We start from the raw sequence: 25,411 nt of genomic DNA on the forward strand, positions 1-25,411 counted from the left end.
CCCTTCTCTCAACAAATAAGGCTTGTGCCAAGGAGTTGTAGACTTGGAAGGGAGCCAAAGGGTCCAACCCCTGCAATGCAAGAATCACAGCTAAACTATATACTATAAACTATATAAATATCCTGTAGGCTTTAAATTTATTTATTCACACAGCTATTTCTGGACCATTAAAATTGTATTGGCAAGCGCCACCTTTTACAGTGAATATTGTACTACAGAAGAAGAAGAAGAAGAAGATGACGAAGAGGAGGAGTTTGGATTTGATACCTCGCCTTTTACTCCTCTTAAGGAGTCTCAAAGTGGCTAACAATCTCCTTTCCCTTCCTCCCCCACAACAAACCGTGTGAGGTGAGTGAGGCTGAGAGACTTCAGAGAAGTGTGACTAGCCCAAGGTCACCCAGCAGCTGCATGTGGAGGAGCGGGGAAGTGAACCCGGTTCACCAGATTACAAGTCCACTGCTCTTAACCACTACACCACGCTGGGATATATTGTGTTGTTATGGATTTCTGTGTTAGCATTTTAGGCTGTTTTAACTGCTTCGCGGTATATTTTTTATTGTCCCTGCCCACCCCTTTAGAATAAATAATAATAAAAAAGATAAAAGAAAATGGGCGTGTATGAAGACCTTGCGCTCAGAGCATTTCCAGAAAATTCTCTTATTGGGGCCCACAAAACATTGTCATTCATGCACTTGTATCCTACATTGGTACAGAACACCTGTGTTTTTCTCTTTTGTGCTTGTGGGCAGATGCTTTGTTGCTGAGAGTCACATTTAGAAACCCACACAGGGTGGTAAAAACCTTTAGGGCTTGGAAGAAGATGGGCCCAAGGCAGAGGAGTATTTGATTCAAGCTCCACACTTGTTCACGATCAACATGAAGGTCAGATTTTGCATTCCACTTTTTTGGGTGGTGAAAGAAGACCTCTTCCCTTAGTAACTCACAAGGTATGGCTCCCTCTCCTCATTGCTGACTTCTGCTTATCTTCTTCCCATGCCCACATTGCTATAGTGGGAGATTTGGATGAGCAATGCGTATAAAATCTCCTTCCCCCCACCCTCTCTGTCTTCCAGTGATTTAAAACCACAGACAGAGAAAAGGTGTCTTTGGTCTTCCTCCTTTAAACATATTCTGCAAGGGTAGCAAGAAAACCTGGCACTGGAACCGGAGTGTCTCGTGATCCCATACGGTCGTGGCTGGTGCTCATTGGATCTGATGGTGTGGTAGGTGGTGCTAGAGCCAATGGGAGGCAGAGCCAGCCAATTCTGGCTTTGCCCCCATCCTTCTCCAGGGTCTCCCTGGACTGATTATAAGTAAGAAGACAGGCAGACATGGGGTGGGAGGTGAGGGTAGGTTGATGTGGGTGGGGCAGTGCCCCACTAGCCTCCGCTGCCATTGCGGCTTAGGACTGTGCAGCAAAATGGGTTTTGTAGTACTCCAGTGATCCACGAAGCACAGAGTAATAGCACAAAGTAATTGCATTCAAAAGAGAGTAATCACTGGCACCATGTCCGGGTCATGCATTACAAGACCCCAGTGCTCCAGGCAGTGGCAAAAAAAACCATGTCTCCTTCCACCACCATCAGAACCAAGCCCAAAAGCGGCCTGTGTCGCTGGCGTAACAAATCATTGTCAAGAATAATTAGAAGTGGTAAAAAAATAAGATGACTGCAGAAGAGCCCAGCAATCCCAAAGAACAATAGGGAGATAGCAGATAACAGTTTTTGGGTGTGCCCTCCTGTTCCAGCCCAAATCTTTGTCCCCCTCGCACCAGCCTAACCCAGCCAATTCAGGGTGTATGAACATGCATGTGTAGATCAGCCACAATCAGGAAGTGGCCCCCAGCAGGTTTCCACTGGGGTGATGTGGCCTCCACTCCTGATATTGGGCCTTGGGACAGAAGGATCCTACAGAGGTGCCTGAGGCTGACAAGTCCTTGGGACAGTGAAGCCCAAAAGGCAGGAAGTTTGTGGAGGTGGCTCTCTCCAATTAATCAGAGCTGGGAAGTCAGATCTTTAGCGGCAGGTTTTCTGTGAAGTTGGAAATGACAATCTGAGCTCCTTAGCACAGCCTCTCAGCTCACACTCTCCCACAAGGGCATTAAATTAGAAAGAAACATATTTTTTTTGGCCAATTTGAAATGTTTTCTTAAAGGGTGGTGCTGGCTGCCATACCAAGTAAGAGAGGACTCTTTGTTAGAGCTTTTCCTCTCCCACAGACAGGATTCTTCATATTGTCTCATGAAACTTAGACTTCAGGAACCCAACCCAGGAGTCCTGCCCAATGCCCAGTGGAATCAGGACATCCTGGGGATGGTTTGAGAGTGTCTGTAAGTGGGGGGGGGGGGCTTGCCTCTTTTTCAATGCAAACCCCCTTCCTCCCACTTTGCCCTCCTACACTCAGAAGAGAAGACAGTGAAATTAGGCAAGTCACTCCCACCCACAGTAGAGTTGCTTAGAAACCTGGGTGGTGGGTGCTCTTTAAGATGAGAAAGTAGCAGGAGGGAGAGAGGGAAATTTAGAGATTCCCTGCAAAATGAAACCTTGTGCCTAACTTATAATTTATAACGGCATCTGTTCCATTTTCACAGAGTTTGCATTTGAAAAGTCGGCAGAGAACTCCTGCAGTTTCTTCACTAGGACTTGAGTCCCCACCCCCACCCAGCAGAGAACTCCCTACTCCAAGGAGCAGGCAGCAATGGTCCCAGGTCCCAGGACAAAGCCTCCTCCAGCCTTGCAACCTGAGAGACCTTGAGCAGGAGATGCAACTGATCATAAGAACCCAATAATTTAGAGTAGGCTGCTGGAGCCAGCCAATGACTCATCTTGTCCAACACCCTGTTCTCTCAGGGGTCAACAGATGCCTGTGGTAACCAGCAAGCAGGACCCAAGCATAAGAAGAGGAAGAAGAGTTTGGATTTGATATCCCGCCTTTCACTCCCTTTAAGGAGTCTCAAAGCGGCTAACATTCTCTTTTCCCTCCCTCCCTCACAACAAACACTCTGTGAGGTGAGTGGGGCTGAGAGACTTCAAAGAAGTGTGACTGGCCCAAGGTCACCCAGCAGCTGCATGTGGAGGAGCGGGGAAGCGAACCCGGTTCACCAGATTACGAGACTACCGCTCTTAACCACTACACCACACTGGCATTGCTGGTTCCAACTGCAAGTACCCATTGGTAGCTCTCTCTTTTACAAATTTGCCCAATTCTCTTTTAAAGCCATCCAGGTTGGTGACCCTCCCTGCCACCTGTGGGAGCAGTAGACCAGAAGAGAGAGGTTCTGCATGCCCTGCCAATGCTCTTCCACTGGGCTATGGTCTCTGAGCTGGGTGGAGAAACTGCAAGCCTAGTGGTCGAGGGAGCCCAAGACATTCATTGACCATGGACATGCCATCTCCCAGGACAAAGCTATTGCAAGTGTCCAACCCAGAGCTCCTTACAGCAGTGCTCTAGGGATTTAGACAAAGGAGGAATGACTGCTGGAAGGAGCGCAGAGAGAAGAAACGCCATAGTGCACCTGTTAGGATATAGTTCCGTTCCACCTTAAAAGGGTACAAGTATGACTGTTGTGTGTCACATGCCTGTTTACTTCCAGCGCTTGCTGGGAATTTCTGTTTGTATATAGCTTTTGTATTGCTGCTGTTTTTTGCTGGACACGAAGGGAAGCAGACATGTTTTTTCCTTTGTTCCTGCTGCTGAATAAAATGCTGTAATATACTGCTTACACATGGTTCTGTCCGCCTCTTCTGCTGTGAGAAGATTTATTCACTCTGCTGACAGAGCGTGCACGGGTCTCTAAACGTATCTGGGGCTCATGTCGCTGATTGATGCTGTTCCAAGGGAGACCGGTGATCGTCTGGCTGTTGGCTGGTGACTGGAGCCTGCTGGGGGCCTGCCTGATGCCCCCGTCTCCCCGGCAGTATCCCAACAGCACCTGCCCCAGCTGCAACTAAACATGTCTCTCCCATATCAGTCTCTACAGCCATAGCAGGCACTGTAACTCTCCAATGGTTTGACTTTAGCACTGACGGCTTACTTTTCCATTGTCTGAGATGACGGATGTCAGTATGAATATAAATATATGACTCTCCCAGTCTACCTGGAGATGCTGTTGGGGATTGAACTTGGGAGCTTCTGCAGGCACAGCAGATGCTCTTCCAGGCATTCAGCTGCTTTTCTAGGGCTGGGTTTTTTAATCTATGTTCAGATGACATTATCTAAAATAGAGATGTATCCTGTAGTTTGTTATAAGAGCCGGTGTGGTGTAGTGGTTAGACTGTTGGACTAGGACCTGGGAGACCAGAGTTCAAATCCCCACTTGGCTATTGGCTTGTTGTGAGGATAAAATGAGGCAGGGGGAAACTACTTTGGGCTCCTTGGAGAAAAAAGAGGGATAGAAATGCAAAAAGTAAATAAAACAGTTCAAATTCAAACAGTTGGAAGAAGAAAAGTAAAATCAGGGGGCTGACACTGAACTTGTAATGTAGTGTTGAAGGATGTGGGGGCTAAACTCAACGGATCTCCTGCGATTCCTTCCATTCTTGAGACTGTAAATGTGTGTCAAAGAAGGTTGGCCAAGTTTAGCCAGGCAGAGCCCCTTTGTTAGGGAAATTATAGGCTGGTGGCTCAGACTAGCTGGCTCCGAAAATGGCAGAGGAAATGGCCAGAGAGAAGCAGGTAACAAAAGGACAGACTTGGCAGGTGTTTTCTTTTTTTGGAGACAGACACAGAAGGGAGTCTGAGAAAAAGTTACAGGTACTTTGGGGTGCAGCTGCCTGTTTCTCGGCAAGACCTGATATGGGTGCAGTGAACTTAGTCTGCCTGCTGGAGGGGTTGAACGGCTGCAACGTGTATATCTGTAAATGAACACAAATGTTACAAAAATGCCAAAAGCCTCCTGTGGCCTCATTCCAAAAAGAGATCAAACCTGGTGCACATAATAATACATTGGAAAGAAAAGCTATGTCGTTGCAAGGAGGCTTTCATTTTGGGGAAGGGGGAACAATGCGCTGATTCTCCCTTGGATACCTGGTCCTCAAAGGCGAGAGAGGGGATGGAGGAAGGGGTGTGTGCTTGTGGGCGGGTGGATTGAGTTAGGGCGGAAGGGATGTGGGGAGAAAGTTTCACAAGCACCTGCGTGGTGCTGGCATCTAATCCTCTCCGTGTGGGCAGGGGGCTCCTAGCCGTGCCCATCGCTGGGTTCCGTGCCAGCGCCAGTCTATTTTATCCTCTGACATTTATCTTGGATTTTTTTTTTTAAAAAAACCTCCCCTCTATTCATTAAAACCCTAAGATAGTTCCCATGGCAACCACCTAGTCATGTGGCATCCAGAAATATTCTCAGACTTCGGAGGAAACACCGTAAAAATAATATTTAAGCAAAGAGAAAAGGATCATGGATTGCTTGGAAAGTGGCGCCCACACTCCGCCACCCTCCCACGGGGCTCTGCTGGTGGAGAGCAGGGCCTTTTCTGGCCATCGTGGAAGAAAAATGGGCTTGCCTGCCTCTGGCTGACCTGTGAGGTGGCAGCTGAGACCCTTTGGGGACAGGTAGGTTGGAAGGCTGGGTGATCAAGAGTAGGCGGAGTCAGAACCAATGATAGGCAAAGCCAGCCCTGATTGGTTGTTAGGGAGAAGACAGCACCTCATTCATAAGAACCTCAGAAGAGCCTGCTGGATCAGGCCAATGACCCATCTAGTCCAGTATCCTGTTCTTACAGCGGCCAAGCATGCAGGACCTGAGCACCAGAGCACTCTCTCCCCTCTTATGGTTCCCAACATTCAGCATTCAGAAGCATTACTCTGGCTAGTAGCTTTGACAGCCTTTTCCTCTACGACTGAAGTGGTGCACAAGATGGATTACCAGCTCCTGAGCCCCACTGGTTTGTCCCAACAGAAAGTACAGTGGTACCTCTGGATGCGAACAGGATCCGTTCTGGAGCCCCGTTCGCATCCTGAGTCGAATGCAACCTGCACCTGCGCGTCTGCGTGGGTCGCGTTTCGCTGCTTCTGTGCATGCGCGTGATGTCATTTTGAGTGTCTGCGCATGCGCGAGTGGCGAAACCCGGAAGTAACGCGTTCCTTTACTTCTGGGTTGCCGTGAAGCGTAACCTGAAAACGCTCAGTCTGAAGCATATTTAACCCGAGGTATGACTGTACACTGGACACAGGAACAGCTGGCAGTGTGAATGCAGAAACACAGCCACTTAAGAACATAGGAAGAGATGAGCACCGCTGGATCAGGCCATAAGTGCTCCATCAAGTCCAGCACCCTGTTATCACAGTAGCCAACCAGATGCCTGCCTCTTCTGGGAAACCTGCAAGCCCAAGAGCACTCTTCCTTCCCACAGTTTCAAGCAACTGGTGGTGTTCGGAAGCATTGCTGCCTCTGACGGTGGAGACAGAGCATAGCCATTGTGGCTAGTAGCCGTTGATGCCCTTGCCCATGCCGGGAGGCTATCACTGCCTCCTGTGGAAGAGAGTTCCACAGTTCCTATAGGGACGGGGATGCGATTTAACTATGTGGTGTGTGCACATCCACAGGCAAATGTTTTCTTGGCAGGACAAAACCGTGAGAGAGAAAACTCCCCAAGGCTCTTTTCTGTCTGGCGTCTGCTCTTAAAGGCTTAGTAAAGTGAGTGTTGTAACTCCAAGGGATGCTCAGTGGCGACCTCTAATTTGGGGGAGAGAATCTTATTTCTGGAGAGAGGGTTGAGCCCAAGGAGCAAGGGTCCCCAGTCACTCTAATGAGCATAGGGAGGGACAAATTGGTCACTTTTTATTTCTCTGCTCAGCCTTTTATTTTAAGAACCTTAAGTTCAGTTCCAACTCCCCTTTCTGCACCAGTTTGCAATTTTTCACCATCATTATTTTAGTGTGCATTCCTTATAATGTGCACATTTCAATGGGCAATGCCACCTAATAGACAATATAATGTTATTTCCCACAAATATATGCATGTTTATGGACACATCCACCTCATATACACACAGGTTCTTGGTACGCATTTTTCGGGGTTGGAAAATTGCCCCACAAAATTCGAGAGAGTGAGGATCACAAAACGGAGCTCAACTTGGGTTCATGTATTGCTTCAAGACCTGCAAATTGGGTAGCCAAGCCAATTTCCTTCCCCTCCCACATTTGCACCGGTCTCTGCATTACCACACTAAAAGTGGGTGGAACTGCCCCCTTCTGTCATTGTGCATCCCCCTCCCCACCAAGGAGCTGGCTTGAGCAATAATGCTGGGAGTTTCTGCAAAGCTCTCGCTTGTTCCTGGATCCCTGACAGTCTCCTGTTAAGGGGCCCTGAGCTGCCTCTCATCTCCCTCCACCCTCTGACAGCTTCCTTCCACTCCAGCCTTTGCCATCCACTTCCTTTGCGCGCAGGCAGACTTAATAAGCAGTTTGAAAGGTGACTGAGCTCCGCCGGAATGCGAGAAGCAGGGAAACAGGAAGGCCTGTTGAATTCTGACACAGATATTGTCATTCCTCTGGTGCATGCAATTATCCCAAATCTTCCTTATGTCCGATCCGATTTTGCATGGTGGGCGGGGGAAGCTGTGCACAAAGAACTGGTAGTTGCAAATAGCAGCACAGACTCTTGAGCGAGCTGCAGAAGGAAACAGAGGCTGAATATGCACTCGAGTGCAGCTCTCGGTCAGTACTGCATGGCGCCCAAGGGGACAAGCATTTTGATGTGCATTTACACACTTCATGCCCTAACTGGAAGGCCCCACAGCAAAGTCTTGCATGACGCAAGATGCCAAAGGACCCAGTCCCACTAGGAAACCTCCCTCCAAAAAAAGAGAGGTCATTTGTAGCTAATTACAGTCATAAAGGTAAAGGTAAAGGGACCCCTGACCATTAGGTCCAGTCGTGACCTACTCTGGGGTTGCGGCACTCATCTCGTTTTACTGGCCGAGGGAGCCGGCGTACAGCTTCTGGGTCATGTGGCCAGCATGACTAAGCCGTTTCTAGCGAACCAGAGCAGCGCATGAAAACGCTGTTTACCTTCCCGCCAGGTACCTATTTATCTACTTGCACTTTGACATGCTTTCAAACTGCTAGGTTGGCAGGAGCCAAGCAACGGGAGCTCACCTCGTCGCGGGGATTCGAACTGCCAACCTTCTGATCGGCAAGCCCTAGGCTCTGTGGTTAACCCACAGGGCCACCCGCGTCCCATTACAGTCATACCTCGGGTTAAATATGCTTCAGGTTGAGCGTTTTCAGGTTGTATTCCGTAGTGACCTGGAAGTAACGGAATGGGTTACTTCTGTGTTTCGCCACTTGCTCATGTGCAGACGCTCAAAATGACATTATGCGCATGCGCAGAAGCCGCAAATCACGACCCACACATGTGCAGGCGCGCAGGCACGGGTTGTGTTCTGCTCAGGATGTGAACGGGGCTCCGGAACAGATCCCATTTGCATCCAGAGGTACCATTGTAAATGTAAGGACATAAGATCTTAGTATATCAGTGTCCAATAGGAAGTCCACAAGCAAGACCTGAGCTCAAAAGTAGGACTCTCCCCACTTGTGATTCCCAGCAACTGGCATTCAGAGCTAGACTGCCCCTGATCATGGAGGTTCTTCTTTCACAGTAGACCTCCATATGGAGAGCCCTACTGCATTGGATCAAAGACCAATCTAGGCCAGCATCCTGTCCTCGCATTGCGTACCAGATGCCCCTATTGGAAGCCCATAAACAGGACCTCAGCATAAGACCAGAACCCATAAGCAAAGACATTCGTTCACACCTTTCTTAGCATCCCACCCAGAAAGGTTGATAGGCAGGAGGCAAGAAAATTAGGTTCAGTTCAGATTTTAATGCACATTCACCTAATTTGCACTTTCTGAAGTTGCATGTGAACTGAAACACACGGCCGACTCTTGAAATGGACGCTTCCCTGAATTTTGCAATGCAGTTCTCCACACACACAAGCATGGGCATGCAATGCATAAAATACATACATTAAGGGAATTTCCTTGCAAAAGTTGCTGTTAGGCAAAACGGCAAACAAAAATGTGTAGATCGGAACACTAAAATGCCAATGAATTTTCTTAGGCACTTTATATGGGGGGGGGGGAGGGAAATCGGGATACAGAAGTGCGACAAGCAGAATCCAAGAAAACGAGCAGCTGAGCAAAATGGAAATGGACTATTAATCTGTCTCACCCTAGCCTTGAACAACTGGTGGTGGTGATGGTGCTGTTCAGTGTCAATCCTCTAGGGCGGGACTAGGGGGGCATTAACCATTTGCCCCTGTTGTGGTCCTAAACCAGATTGGGGGCTCTGGGCTTGCAAATGAAAAAAAAGATCCAAATTTGCCTCTCATCCTTGCAGCTGACCTGTGAACTTGGTCCCACTTCATGGTCCCACCTCAGGGACCCACTTCCTTGCCTCCTTGCTTCTGGCACCAGAGACAGGATGTTTTTGGTTGTGGTGCCCGGAATTTGGATTTGCCCCCCTCCTCCTTGAAAAGCCAGCCTGGCCCCACTCGCTCCTCTCTTTCAGGCAGGCAGCAAATTGCTGTTATTTTGTTGGGCCTTCTCCAGCTCTTGCTGCATTTCCCGCTCTTGCTGCTTTCCACTGTTGCTATCGTGTGGTTTTGCTTTTAGGTTTCTCTTACTGGCTATATTGCTTTATTACTGGTTTCAGTTGCTTCAATTGCATTTTTAGAAAGACTGGAAAGGAATCCCACTAACAAATCACTAAATGCATAGTGAGCAACATGAACTGAAGTATAGAGGAAGGTTCCCAAGATAAGCCAGCCTGGATGCCCTCCAAATCTTTTGGACTACAATCCCCATCATCCCCAGTCACTGGGCTCCCATCAGCTGTAGCCTCCCATGGCCATGCTTGCTGGGGATGATGGGAGTTGTAGTCTGGAGGCCACCATGTTATGGAAGGCTGCATTAAAGGATGAGTGTCCATACTGGCACATATTTTTTTAAATGCATCCTTTTAAACATCCCCCAAATAACTACATACGAAAACCAGGGCTGTTGAAACATATGGGCTCATTTGCTGGTTTCTGAGCATTGGCCTTATCACCTCCATGCAGGTGGTTTCTATGGATCAATTTCTCTAAATTACAGATGATCATCTAGCACAGGGCAAACCGTGTGACACTGCTTTCGCCTTATCTGTTTAATTTTATTTAACAAAATGTGTAAGAACATTAGAACATCCTGCTGGATCAGGTCAAAGGGGGCCCATTTAGTCCAGCATCCTATTCTCACAGTAGTCAAGCAGATGATGTCCACAAACAGAATCTGGGCAGGCCGGGTTGTCCTCTTATATACCTGTGGGGATTGGCAAGGCATCTGACCCTCACCTGACTCTCATAGCTCTCCTGTAGCTGCCTCTGATTAGTTATCATTTAGCTCTTGGGGGAAATAATTAGCATCACACATCATGTGCATGGAAGTTGCCGAACCAATTAACCAACTATAAGGATTACTGTTAATAGCACCAGTTTTCCTATAACTTGATATTTCTGGATAGTTCTGATGAACCGCAAAAGAATTTTTAGTTTGCTTTTTGTTGCCACCCTGGAACTTTTGTTTATTAGTGCCACTTTGTTTTGTACGATTCCTTGCAAATGAAGGAAAACAACTTTTTTGCTTGTATATGTAGATAATATAATTTTGGTTACTGAGGACAAACAAGATTGGGTGGGTGCAGGCCTGGCCAGGACATAGGCGTCTTGATTGTGACAAAGGTGACCTGTGTGCTTGCTTGCTTGCTTAACAGCTGTTGGGAACTTCAAGATCCCTGTTCTCCCTTCTTATGGTCTTTGTACTGGACCTGGAGACTCCAATAGAGAGCATCCCATGTCAAGAAGGAGGGCAAGTGGGCACCCTATCAAATGACAGAGCAGGAGTTACATGGAGCAGGGCCTTTTCACTGGTGGTGCCCATTGTATGCCTTGCTCTTCCCAGACCTGTTCTCTTTTGGCCTGTATTTTGGAGCTTTATAATTTAGGAAGACTTTGGAAGAACTGGTTGACAAGTCTTATCAGTTGCTGACGTATGATTTAATTTGCTGCTATTCTGTGCTTCTGGTGCACCAGGGTTTACAACAGCGTAATAGAGTTGGCCTGGATGCCAGAAAGGATACAATTTACAAGCTTTCTCCATTATCTGCACAGCAGGGGGTGTTCAGTCAACGGTGCAAAGGCTGAGCTGAAGCATTCCCTGCTGGTCACCTGCTTTCAGCAATAGGGGTCGCTGTTTGGCAGTACCCAATTGGTTGTCAGATTCTAGAGCTTCCTATTGGTGGCTCTTAGGTAATTCACAAAATACAGAGTCTATTCATAAAAAACAGTGTTCATTCATAAAGCAGTAACATAAATCTCCATTGCTACATATTGGGTGTATATTTCAGTGGTTGAATGTACAAGTTTATGGCCATGCTGTGGTGTAGTGCTTATGTGACTGTGAATAAAAGGTGGCTGGACTCATTGTCTTGGGGTTTGGGATAGAAGAGATGACAAAACTGATTTCCAATAAGTGCCCCCCTTTATTTCCATAACAAGTCCTTGAGTCTGTACTCTGAATGGTGACATCAGGGACCTAGAAGGTGCAGGGCTTGTCAGTCCAACCCCTGCACAGTCTCATCAGGGCTGACCTTAAGGCAATTGGAGCAACTGGGCCAAATTGGGCCCTGCGGGCCACTCCTAAGGGGGGCCCTGCACCAGGGCAATCTAGACCCACAAAATCTTATATCAATAAGATTTTGCAGACTTTGGCTATGAACTGGGGCCCTACCAAAAACAAAACAAAACAAAAAACCCCAAGTTGCACCCCACTGCTTCAAATTGGGCCCCACTGGCTAGCCCTGAGTCTAATAGTTGCTGGGCCTGAGTTGCCCTGCCCTTGCATGAAGTCTTGGGTTTGCAATTTTGGGAGAGGGGAGACTGTGGCACTGGGGAGTGGGCAGGCAGGCGAGGCCCCCTAGATTTAGAGGCCCAAATTGTCCTCTCCTCACATGAAGTATTGGGTTTGCAATTGGGGAGAAGGCAGGCTTGTGAGGCCCCCTAGATTTAGAGGCCTGAGTTGCCCTGCCCTCCCATGAAGTCTTGGGTTTGCAATTTTGGGAGAGGGGAGACTGACCCCTGGGGAGCAGGAGGACTGGCAAGGCCCCCTAGATTTAGAGGCCCTGGCTTCAGCCTACTTAGCCTATACATAAATCTGGCACTGATCCAGTGGCCAACCTGGTGCCCATATCCCTGAACTGTCCCAATAAAATCAGGACATCCCATTTTTTCACACGAGAACATGGCACCCCCAAACATGCATTTTTTGGCACCGCGATCTCACCCTGAAAAAGCTTCTCCCCCCCAGGACTGTGATCTCTCATGGAGCCCCAGAACACACATTTTGGAGCACTGCAAATACACAGCTCTGAACAATGTGCATCCTTTGGGGCTGTGATTTCATGCTTGTCACATGACTCATACAGGAATGCAGCCCCAGAAGATGTGCATCCTGTTTTTTCAACATGTTGGAGCGTATGGAGGCCTGTAAGCAAGACCTGAGCTCAAGAGTCTTCCCCACCTCCTGTGGTTTCCAGCAACTGGTATTCAGAAACATTACTGCTTCTGAACACAGAGGCAGAGCATGGTCAGCACAGCTCGTAGCCACTGATATCCTTATTCTCTCACGTTAATTTTAGTCCTCTTTTAAAGCCATCCAAGCTGGTGGCCGAAACCACCTCTGCTTGATTGCAATAAAACCTCTAAGCAGTTTACAAAAAAATAAATAAATTATGAATAAAAACAGTTAAAAACAAGTAATTAAAAGATGATTAAAATTGACTGAAATCTAAAGACGAATTAAAACACGTTAACATCTATGTGTCTGGATAACCTTGCCAAGCAAAACTTTTTAAAGCAGGTATGGGAAAGTGGCCACTGAAGGCAATTGTCAAGGCGTTCTAGAATGTATGCTTTGCTACACTAAAAGGCAGATTTCTTAAAAGTGGGGTTGTAGCCAGTGCTAAGCCTACTCAGGGTAGACCCACTGAAATAAAAGATTTAGGTCCATTTATTTCAGTGGGTCTGTGCTGCTGGCATCCGTCTGTCTTGAGAGACAATTTAGTGCTCCTCTGGGGGGGGGGGGTAAAAGCAAACTGCTGTGTTAGCAACACTGAAGTGACCTCTCCGAGGTGCAAGCCTGGGCAGTGTGGCTGGGCTGCTCAGGGACATCTTCAGAAACATAAAACTGGGTGGCACAACCAGACCACTAAGAGGGTCAACCAGATGGGCGGGTGGGCCTGGGATGCCCACGCCCCCCTCCCCACAAGACAGGCGCATCCATGGCCACTTGTCTCTCCCTGGTTCTCCCTCTCCTCCCCTGCCACGATGAAGGGGACCACTGCCACCCATGGAACGCCCCACATTTTGCTGCTTTCTGCCATGTATCTTCTTGGCCCCCAAGGCTCTAGGGAATTGCACCCCAGAAGGCAGCCGTGCTTTTTTTGGAGCAATTTTGTAAAGAGAGGGGGGGAAAGCCAATGAAAAATGAGCATGCATGGAAGGGATGCTGTAATCACTGCAGAGCAACTGACAAGCAGATCCAAGGCAAATGTGCTCTTTTTTTTACACAGATGTAAATTTAGAAAAATGACAGGGAAGGGAACAGAGAAGGTTTTGATTTACGCCGATACCAGGAGCACTGGAGTGTGGTTAGAGAGAGTAGCCTGAGCAATTATATTTAAGGGTGGGGGTTCGTAAACATAAAGGATTGTAGCCAACTGAATTTTACTCATATTAGACCCACTGATGGGTGTATGGGGTGTTAGGGGAGGGTGGGGAACACGTTATGCTCCTTCTGAGGTAGTTTGTCCACCTTTGGTCTCTACCCTGCACTCAGCTCTCACCTGTGGTTCCTAGAAGCTGTCAGCATGTGGCAGCAGCTGCAACCTGGAAAACGGCTTTTACTAGCCAGCTAAACCAGGTGAGGGTAGCTGATGGGTCTCAAACCCTCATTGAGTTAGGGACTTCCCTTGCATGCAAAGGCAGGCTCTGGAGGATTCAGCAGACGAGAGCAATAGTGGGTCCAATGGACAAGAAGAGGGTTTCTGCATGTGCTGTAGAGGGAAGTGATGGGTAGATCAACCTGGGAAGGTAGCCCACCTAGGAGAAGGAAAACACTGGTCTTAAACCTCCGCTGCCTTGCAGGAGAAGAAAAGGCTAAGGAGTAAACCCTTCACAAATCCAGAGTGGAGCCCCTAAAGCAGTTGGGTGCCAAATGTATTGCTTTGTTTCTTTGGACCACATCAGTGAGGCTGAGAGGGAGGTCTTTTTAGGTGAGCAGCCCTGGACCACCTGGCTGACCCTCTTAGTGGTCTGGTTGTGTCACCCAGTTTTATGTTTCTGAAGTGGTTGCAGTTCTCAAGATTCTCCCCATGAGTTCATTTTATTCATAGAAACATAGAATTGAAGAGTTGGGTGGTAATCAAAGGGCCATTTACTTCAACCTCCTCCAATGCAGAAATCACAGCTAAGGAACATAGGAAAGGCTTTTTCTCTGTTTCACCATTGCCTAGTCTGGATCATTGAGGCCAGTTAAGTGGGTGGTTAGCTTTAGAACCAGATGATTTGGAGTGCAGCTACCATCAGACCTTGCCAACATGACCAGAGGATGCAGGGGCTGCTGTTGGCTATGCTGAGTGGGGCTGATGGGAGTTGCAGTCCATGACATCTGGAGGGTATCAGGCGGGGGAAGTCTCCTTCTTGCCACATTGCTCTATTTGGCCCACAATATTCAGAACTGCATCTCCTGTGTAGCAGGAATAAATAAATAAATAAATAAATAAATAAATAAATAAATAAGAATTTATGCTGTCACCTCCTGAAACCGTACAATCTTGGTGCAAAGAGAAGCTGGATTCTGTGGTTTTTAAACCAATGTGCAGGCCACAGCCCAGGTTGCAGAACCTATCTGTTGCCTCTGATATTGGTGGAGAGGAGGGAGGGAACCAATGAACCCTTTGGGGCATTGAAGCCTCACTCCCTGATCAGTGGACAGTCTGCTCAGACCCTCTACCTTCCCATTTGGATCTCAATGCTTCTGCTGGACCTTTGAGTTGCCCCCCACCGGGATTCTTCCTCCAAGAGGTTTTATTCTGATAATCCAGTGTCCACTGGGTTCAAGGGCTGTAAAATGCTCTCATTGCAGCAGAACAAATGTGTTAGTCAGACTCTCCTCCTCATCCTCTGCGTCTCTGGCCAAACAATATGACTGCATCTCTCTGATCCACATTAACACCAGCACCTCTTCTCTGCCTCTCCTGCCTTTCCCACTCTCTGCCCAAGACTTTGCCTCTTTCTACAATGCAAAAATCAAAGCCATCCACTCAGCTCTTGCTTCCTCTTTCCCCTCCACTCTCCTAGTTGTCTATCACATTTTGACCTTTTCCTTTTTGCAAGGGCCATAGCACAGTGGTAGAATGCCTGACTTGCAAGCAGAAGGTCTCATGTTCAATTCCTGGTGTCCCCAGGTAGGGCCTGGAGAGACTCCTTCCTGGAATCCTGGAGAGCCGCTGTCTGTCAGTGTAGACAATGCTGAGCTAGATGGACCAAAGTTCTGACTCAGTATAAGGCAGCATCCTATGCTCCTTTGTTTTTCTCTCCCTTGTCTCACTTGGTGAGTTGACTTCCTTGCTGCCTTTTCCTAACACCAGTTCCATCTTCCTTGATCTCACTTCCTCCTGCCTCTTGATAATAATTTCCTCTGTATCACCCAAATCCAATGGCATAGTGTGTGTGGGGGGGGGGGTAGAGGGTGCAGAAATTGGGGGTATATGTGCAAAATTGCTAAAGAAAAATAAAGTGTTTTCTGGGTGTGTGTTTTTTTAAAAAACTCAAGCACAGTTAAAAATTCATTAAATAAATAATAATAAAATATATGGTCATACTGTCGCCTCCCCAGATTCCCTGTCCTTGCTGGGAAGACCTTTCCCCACCACCATCACTGCTACCATCCAGCCCTGACAGGAACCATGGGTTAGGGGGCGCAATACTTGCCTTGCCCCGGGCACTGACAACCCACGCTATGCCACTGCCCAAACCTTCATCCTTGCCAGACTCATCAAGCGCTTCCTCAATGGGATCCCTCAGGGATCCCTTCTCAGCCCTCTGCTCTCTTGTCTCTACATGTTGCCCTTGGGTAACTTCATCAACAACATGGGTGCAACCCTGGAATCTGAATCTATGCATTCAGCCTGGACCATGTGGTGCCAGTAGGTTTTGATATAGCCAAAGAAAGACTTGCAGGAGGTGGAGTCTGGAATGGAAGGAAAAGGTGGCTACTCTTGGCTGTGCCTGGGCAAGTGCCCACTTCATTTAGCACTGGGGTTGGCTAACCTGTGACCCTCCAGATAACAGTCTTGGCCTCCAAGTTCCCACCAGCCCCGATCAGCAGAACCAATGGTCAGGGATGATGTAGACTAGCAACAGCTAGAGAGTCACAGGTTAGCCATCCCTCCTTTTGGACCACATGGGCTGCCTTGCATCTTATTTCCAAATCTATATGAGCTCTGGGATTGCTGCAGAATGTTGCCTCTTTCGTAGCCTGGAAAGCCCTTGTTGTTGTCAAAGTCGAGTGGGTTTTCTCCAGCATCTGCATTCCCTGAATTCCCATCCAGTGGCATGAGACAGAATACAAACTATGCGCTAGCATGCCCGGGGGAAACATTGGGCAGGGGGAGGGAAGACATGCTCCTTTCCATATGTTCATTTGCTTCTGAGGGGTGCAGCATGAGCTCTCCCTGAAAGGAGGGCTGATTCTCAACCTCTCTCTCTTGATATAACGTTTTACTTTTATTTTATTTCAGGCTTAAAAGCTGCATTTTGTCACTCAACAGTTGTATTCCAATTCTACAATACTGATGACTTCCTGCTCACTCATCATCAATGTTTACAATCAAGCTTACAGACAATTGTGTTTTTAAATTCCCTCATGTCCAATTGCACCCTCTTTAACCAACTTCTTAGTGTACAGTGGTACCTCGGGTTACAGACGCTTCAGGTTACAGACTCCGCTAACCCGGAAATAGTACCTCAGGTTAAGAACTTTGCCTCAGAATGAGAACAGAAATTGCACGACTGCGGTGTGGTAGCAGCGGGAAGCCCCATTAGCTAAAGTGGTGCTTCAGGTTAAGAATGGTTTCAGGTTAAGAACGGACCTCTGGAATGAATTAAGTACATAACCAGAGGCACCACTGTATTCTGCTTTTCTCCCCTTAAACATCAAACCCTGCAGTGGACTTCACGTAGGGAAGAGTCTTTTAAATGGACTATAAAAGGTTTCTAGTCCTCACTGAAAGATTCTAAGAATCAATGCTTTCAGTTTTGCCATCTCTGCATATTCCAGGATTATCACCAGCCAGTCTTCTTCCTTTGAGGGTATTTTCTTATCTTTTCACTTCTGTGCATAAAGATTCCTTGCTGCTGTGGTTATATACATAAATACAATTGAATTGTTCTTTGGGATTTCACTGCTCAGTATCCCCATCAGGAAGGCTTCTGGCCTTTTGGGAAAGGTCAGCTTATTTTTTAAAAAAACAAAATTCATCATATATCATGTCCCAAAAGGCCTTGGTCTGAAAGTAGAGCTGATTCTCAAAGTTCTGACCAACCAGCAGCCAATGCTACAGCAGCAGGGTCTTTCTAGCCTTGATTGTCTATATGTTTTGCCTGGGTCATCATGATGGCCCCCATTTTTTGATTCTTCCCCAGGCAAAGAGCAGTCAGCTGGATGAGTTGGACTTCTGGCATCAGAGGCAGAGGTTCTGGGTTCCAGTCCAGGCCACACTGCCACAGCTGGGCCTGCACCAGAACTAAGGATGGGAGCAAGATTCAATCCACTTCATGTTTACAGGAGAAGCTATCAAGCCCACATGTTCTGATACAATATGCAAACTGAAACACATTCACACTTCTCTGAATTTTGCAGTGCAGTTCTCCAACCAAATCATGTGTACAAAAATGCACATATTTGTGAAAATAACATACCTATGTTTGGGAAAGTTGCTTTGCAAAATGTGTATTGTTGTGAGTTTGGAGGGTGGGGGATGTTAGGCTGTAGGCCTGAGCCCCCCTTCTAATTCCTGGATCTAGCAGGGATTCCATTGCTGGAATAGCCAGGCCAGCCTGGTAATGTTCTGCTAAGTATGGGTCATTAAGGTAACAAAAGAAGTGGCTCTGTGCCAGAGGACAAATGAGTGTCCCCACTCCCTCATGTGGCTGGTAGTTAGAAGGACAAAAGCCAGAGCCAGAGTTGTGTGAGAGAGAAGGAGGCTGCAGGGAGAAGCATGAGAGTGAGAGCCATGCCTGATTTCTGCTGGAATCCAAGACTGTGGCTATGGGAGAAGCAGAGCATTATTGGGGTGCTAACGCCGTGAGCCCCTCCATCGTAGGCTCAGGTTGTATATATGTGCAAATAAACCATACATCCTAAAGACACTTCAGTCTCTGCTGGCGTTCATTCCAAGGAAACTAAACCCTGGGTAAATGCCTGGAGCCCCTGCAATCTCTCACCGCTCTGATATTTGGGTGGCGTGCAACAGTCTACTAGGGAAGATTGCATTCAAACATGTGTCTATCAGGAGAAATGTGCACTAAAATGCTGGTGAATTTTCATGAGGGCTTTTTAAGACAAATTGAAAACAGATGTGGAAATGTGGAGAACTGAAACTGGAAAAACCAGACACTGAAAGAAACCACGGGATCTGAAAATATGAAGCGTTGCTCATCCCTCCAAGAATGCAGTCAGGTTAGCTGACTTCCCCGATTTTCCTTCCCCACTCCTGCCTTTTATTATTTTTCTGCACTAGATTTCATCAGGATCTCTGGGTGATGCGGAGCCTCATGCCCCCTTCCAAACCTCTACTCAAAAAAGCCTTATACTGTAATAATAAACGATGTTAAAGGCACTTGTCTGTGAGTTGGATGACTGGAGTATGCTGCTGGTGTGTGCAAATGGATGGAGGGGTGTGTGGTGTGTGTGTGTGTGTGTGTGAGAGAGAGAGAGAGAGAGAACGCACTTGAGGGTGTGATTTTTTGCATAAGTGAAAGAGAAAAGGTGCAGGTGATAGAAATTGGCCAGTTAAAGCAGTCCCTGGAAACTCAGAAGGAGCTCTTCCTACCATGATCTTTTAAGAAATGAAAAAGTGTGTGTGTGCATGTGTGTGCGTACATGGAAAAGTCTACATTGCAACAGTGAATCATGCTCCTATCCTGGAATCTGTGGGATAATTACAACCTACACAAGGTAGTTTAGAAAAGCCAAAAACAATATAGAAGAAGAAAGAGCCAAGGAGCTGACGGAAGATGATGGGTAAGCTCCATCGTTTGTTGCCCATGGTCCTCAGCTTAGTTCCTCTCACTTGAAAGGAACTGGATTAGACAAATGCAAAGAGGATTGGACAAATTCATGGCTATTGAGGGTTACCAGTCACGAGGGTTATGCTCTGTCTCCACAGCTGGAAGCAGCTGTTACATGTCACCCCAATCTCTGAGCAGTGCGAGATTCCAGGGGTACCAGGCGTGCTTAGCAGAGTCTATGTTTCGTTTTGGGCTATGAGGCAGAGCAGAGACTGTGGTGTCTTTTATGATATATGGTTTATTTACCCATATATACAACCTGCATCTAGATGGAGAGAGTGCAGAGCATTCACATCCCAAGGGGGTCCTGTTCTTTCCATTGCTGCAGCCTTTGAGTCCAAGAGACTCCAAACATTGTGTCCAAATCTCTTTGCAGAATAAAACAAGACTTCCCTCTTTCTGCTCTGGCCCCCACTGCCAAGCTTGCAAAATTTGCACTTTTTTCTGTTCTGTGCTTGGCCCCAATAGAGCCCTTCTTACATGCAAGCAGCTGCTTTTTTTTTATTGTTAAAGAAACATGAAATGTATTATTTGTCCCTGAGAAGGTGGTGAGTCTTCTAGGAAAATCTCCAGTGAAGATTGTAGCATTTGGGCAAGGGGACCCTCTGGAGAACTGGCTTCCAATCTGCTCCACATTTATTGCTAGGACCTCCCCTAAACCCTAGAAATTAATAAAAGGTAGGATTTTAATTATTGGGGATGTGAAGGGAGAAATACAAGCTGCAGAGGAATTCTTGAGCTAGCTTACACAAAATGACCTGGCCAAGTTGGGGCCATTAAGAAACAACACATTGAGAGCCATTGGCAATGCAAGAGAACTGTCCTACCCTCTTGCCCTGAGATGTGAACAGAGACTGGGGGTTTGGAAGGTAGCCAGGATAACTGGATGTGGGGTGACAGGAAAAGAGAAGGTTTTTTTTAAGCAAGAGGTTCTGGCAAGAAGAAGGAAGAAGAAAGAGTAGCATCCATCTTGGGAAGGCTGGCTGAAGGTTGGCTGGGAGAGATGCTTTGGACTCCAGCTACCTTCTGTCGGGGCCAACCCCCTCTTGAAATGACCATGCCGTAAGATCTGTACTCCCTTCATGCAGACCGAAAGTTTAAATAGGTGACTAAACCATGTTTCTTAAAGCTACAACAGTCTCCATTGTGTCTCCAAAGGGACACAGACCCTGGGTGAGTGCCTGGTCCCCCATGGACTCTTGCTGCTGCTCAACAGAGAGAGGGGGAGGCACCCAACTTTGGGAACAATATAATAATAGCCATGTTTGATTCCAAGCTTTTGTTTTTCTATAGTGATTTGAAGCAGAAATGCACAATCGAAGGGGGGAAAACCACCCAAGCCAGGCCACAGCAAATGCCATTTTGGGCACAGAAGCATCAACCAGAAGACCCATTGACTCAACCATTGCTCTCAAGTGCCATGTCTTGCTACTGCCTCACAAACAGCACCATCTCACAGCGAATGCTCATAGCTCAGGCATGCCTAGAGGACCTTGACAAATGCGAGGGAATATAATTGTGCACTTGGCAGCCCTGCCCCCCCACCATCCCTGCCCCCCACTCCCCGCTCGCAGGACTGGAACAATATGCCACTTCCCATTCACCTCCAAGCTGTTCCCATTAAATAAGAATAAACTTGGCAACAGTTTCCCATCCCTGGAATCTAGGACAGTGGGTTACGCGAGATAGTTGCTCTTGAATGAGCAGGGAAGAGAAAGAAGCCTTTGCCAGAGATGGGAGTCTAAATTCCACATGAGAGGTTTTGACCAGAGATATGCCGGCGGCAAAGGGGGTGATGTTGGAAAGATGCCTTTGTGGCCAGGGCTCGTGATGACCTTGGAAAGGGTCGCAGGATCAGAAAACAACAGCGCTTGGAATTTATTTCAAAATGAAGATTGTTCTGCCTAGAGAGCTCTGCTTTTTGTCCTGGAAGCCCGAAGGTGAGAAATGTGGAAGAGAACCACGTGGCTTTCTTCTCATTGACCTCATTGATCACAGAATCTCATTGACACAGAACTGTAGAGTTGGAAAGGACCCCAAGGGTCATCTAGTCCAACCCCCTTCAATGCAGGAACCATAGCTCAAGAGTCCCTGGTAGATGGCCATCCAACTTCTGTTTTAAAAGCTGCAGTGAAAGAGAGACCATATTATGAGGGTGCAGTGGTGGCGGTGGGAGAAATTCAGGCTGGTTCATGTTCTAATGTGAGCCTCCCTGACTCCCACTTTGGGAAAGTAGTGAGCCACTCTTCAAGAGGTGCACTGGATTCTGCAATGCAGTCCTTCAACCTGAAAATGCTTGCAAAATGCACGTATAAAGGGAAAGCGATATATTAGCGAAAAGGACATTAAAAGGCGGGATACTCAGGGAAAGTGCTTGCAAAAATGGTGTCCGTTAGGCAAAATTGCATATACAAAATGCACAGTGATTCCCCCCCCCCCCCGAGGACTTTAAAAATATATGAACTGATGTGAAATGTGGCAGACTCAATTTCAGAATGAGCCCAGAGGACAATCATGAGGGCAGATGCTGCAGCCTCATTGCTAATCTCTTCTCTGCTTGTTTTTTTATTTTAGCCATCTCTGCCTGGCATGGTTAGCTTATGGGGTGACTGGCAGTGGGCAGCAGTGAGCACTGGTGCTTAGCAGAGAAGGAGCAGGTTGGGCGTGTGGGGAAGGGTGTGGGGATCAAAGAGACAGAGAGGTGAATTTTATCAGTTCCAGTTTCTCTCCATTTTTCATTTGTCCAATCTTAAATTCAGTTCTCCACATTTCCACTTCAGTTTGTTATTAAAAATAAAAAAATCTCAGTGAAGATTCATAAACATTTTATGCAAATTTTGCAAAGCCATTTCCCCCTAGTAAAATGCATTTCTGTGTGTCTTCTTACTAATGCATGCATTTTCCTACATATTGCTTGAATGGCACTGAAAAATTTGGCAAAGTGTGAATTTTGAAGGGTGCTCTGTGTTTTGGTTCACGTATTGTTTCAAAAAGTGTGAATTGGGCATGTTTACCTTTAAATGCAAACCAACTTGAATTTCTCTCTCTGCCGCTAACCAGAGGTCAGTTTGACCTGTCTCTCCCCCAAACCTGGCACTAGTCCTGTGTGGGGTGCCTTTGCCTATTGCAGAGGAATACTGGGTCAGTTTTTGATTATATTTTAATTTCTATGCTGTTTTTCCCACGTAAAAATAGCACTCAGAACATTGTCCAAGCACACAAAAAATATCAGTTCAAGAGGATTAAAGGATAGTTTTGCCTGTAAACAATATTGACACTAAATAATGCAAGGAAAACTCTCGAGTAACAAACAAACAAACATGCTATAAACACAAAGAATATGAATGATGCTTAATGCACAAACACAAAGAGAACTGAAATAGCTCAGTTGGCTAGAGCATGGTGCTGATAATGCCAGGGTTGCAGGTTCGATTCCTGTGTGGGACAGCTGTATATTCTTGCATTGCAGGGGGTTGGTCTAGAATAATGATCCTCAGGGTCCCTTCCAACTCTACAATTCTATGATTCTATGACAAACAGAAGATTGGTATTGCCTCACCCAACTGGAAAAGGTGCAGTGCACACAGATCACATCCTGACCATACATTTAAAGCACATTCAGCATTCCTTCCTTCCAAAGAATTATGGGAGCTGTAGTTTGTTCAGGGTGTTGTGAACTGAAGCCCTGGGGGGGGGGGAGGGTAAAACAACAGTTCTCCCAGGATTCTTTGGGAGAAGCCATGTGCCTCAAACATGCATTAAATGTGCTTTCAGTGTATGGTGTGGATGCGACCCAAATGTCATGCAACCACAAATGTTCAGCTCTCACGATTTTTTTTTTTTTTTAAAAAAGCACCTAGCAAGGAGACCAACCCCTCTGGAAAGACAAGCCCATCACAGCAAAGCTCAGATGCAGCCTCCCCCAACCAGGTGCCTGCCAGAGGTTTTCAGACGACAACTGCCATCTGCCCCAGCATGCCGTTCCTCCTGCTGCGTGGACTTTTCTTTTTGAACATCACAGAAGCTGCCAATATTCCAACTCATCACTCAAGCAATTTGAATGTTTCTGAGCATTCCATGGCATCACAGCAGCTCAGCAAACAGCAGAGGAAGGTGGCTGAAATGGCACAAGGAAACAACAGCTGACTTAGGCAGGAACAACCAGCTGCACCAGATGGGGGGGCACCTGGTTTGCCAGTAGTACATGTGAAAAGGCTCTAGTAGAACTCCCTCAGAAGGTGATGGACTCTCCTTCATTGGACAGAGGTTGGATGGTTGTCTGTCAGGGGTTCTTTAGCATTGATTCCTGCATTGCAGGGGTTGGACTAGATGATTCTTGGGTACCCCCCAGTTCTATGATTCTATTGTTTCTGCACAGTATTCAATATAAAGCCCTATATGGCTTGGGTCCCGGCTATCTGAAGGGCTGTATAGGAGCATATTGGAGCCTGCCTGGGCTTTGAGATCTTCTGGGGAGACCCACTTCACAGGCACGCTTGGTGAGTACACTGGACAGGGCCTTCTCAGTGGCTGCTCCCAGATTGTAGAATTCCCTTCCACAGGAGACTCGGCTGCCCTCTCTTTGCTTTCCTTTTGCTGGCAGGGAAAGATCACTCCCCCGTGCCATTCAGACAGGCCTTTGGCCCCTAACTGGCTGTTCTGGCAGAATCTCCGCTGGTTCTTGGGGTTTTTTGTATGCGTCCAATAGCCATCTGTCAGGGATTCTTTAGCTGCGATTCCTGCATTGCAAAGGAGGGGGGTGGGTTTGTACTAGATGTCATTTTGGATCCCTTCCAACCCTGCAATTCTAGGATTCTTTGGTGGTGGGGAGAGCATATGGAATCTTCAGCTTCTCGTTCTTGTATTTCAACACCCCTGGTCCTCTCTCCACCCCAATTCAAGGCAGCCACCAGGCCACTGCATTTCCTATACACCCTCAGTGCAAATACAAGGCGATCTCTTACACCACTAACTTTCTAAAGGGGCTTTGATGTATGTGAGGTGAGAGATGGAACAAGCAAAGTGGCGTGCAGCTGGTGATGTCACAACCACCTCATTTGCATATGCATCTACGACCTTCCTGGAATTCTGATCCTCCAAGCTGGCTGAGGCTAATCTATAAGCAAAATTCCAAATTTCTGAATTTTGGCTTCAAGAAGATTTCTGCTCTGGGTGCTGGGGAAGGATCACCTCTGTTGCTGCTAATCACACCTGTAGACAATTTTTTAAAATTTTATTTTATTTTAAACTGTACAATGGTACCTCGGGTTAAGAACTTAATTCCTTCTGGAGGTCTGTTCTTAACCTGAAACTGTTCTTAACCTGAAGCACCACTTTAGCTAATGGGGCCTCCTGCAGCCGCTGCACAATTTCTGTTCTCACCCTGAAGCAAAGTTCTTAACCCGAGGTAATATTTCTGGGTTAGTGGAGTCTGTAACCTGAAGCGTATGTAACCCGAGGTACCACTGTAATGCAATTTTAGTATTACGTACAGACTGAGCCTATGATCTTTTCACCTTGGGGGGTGGGGTGGGGTGGGGTGTCAGCCAGGCATCCAGGCTGCTAGTGGAGAAGGCTGATGGCAAAGCTCATGCATCAAATGAGACAGTGTGGTATAGTGGTTAGTGTTTAGACTAGGATTCAACTCAGCCATGGAGCTCACTGGGTAGAGGCAATCACTGCCTCTCAGCCTAACCTACCTTGCAGAGTTGTTGTGAGGATTAAATGAAAGGTGTGGTTGGGAACCATGTATGCCACCTTGAGCTCCTTGGAGAAAAAGGTAGGATATAAAATGAAATAGAATAAATAGATAGCAAGTCAAACTGAGGCAACACCCATTTCTATTCTGTACAGGTGAATGCCCTCCATCCCCCCCCCTCCAGTTTGGACATGCAGCTGCTACAGGGTTGGTTTCCTTGTGGGGATAGAGCAAAGCTTTGCATCCTGTGCTAGTTCTACTCAAAGTAGACCCATCAAAGTGACATGGCTAAAGATGATTCATTCATTTCAGGGGGTCCCCT

General features: G+C 47.1%; 2 protein-coding genes across 3 annotated transcripts in view; one reads left to right on the top strand and one right to left on the bottom strand.

Annotated features, from left to right (window-relative positions):
* Positions 1–23,114, top strand: part of ERN2 (endoplasmic reticulum to nucleus signaling 2) — a 269,302-nt gene extending 246,188 nt beyond the window's left edge. Inside the window, exon 23 of the transcript XR_014505006.1 lies at positions 23,105–23,114. The gene's annotated coding sequence lies outside the window, so the exon portion shown is untranslated. The remainder of the gene's footprint in view (positions 1–23,104) is intronic.
* Positions 1–25,411, bottom strand: part of CACNG3 (calcium voltage-gated channel auxiliary subunit gamma 3) — a 67,845-nt gene that overhangs the window by 21,773 nt on the left and 20,661 nt on the right. The gene's annotated exons all lie outside the window — the stretch shown is intronic.

This window comes from Podarcis tiliguerta (genome assembly GCF_965153285.1).
Source record: "Podarcis tiliguerta genome assembly, chromosome: 14".
Lineage (NCBI taxonomy): Eukaryota > Metazoa > Chordata > Lepidosauria > Squamata > Lacertidae > Podarcis > Podarcis tiliguerta.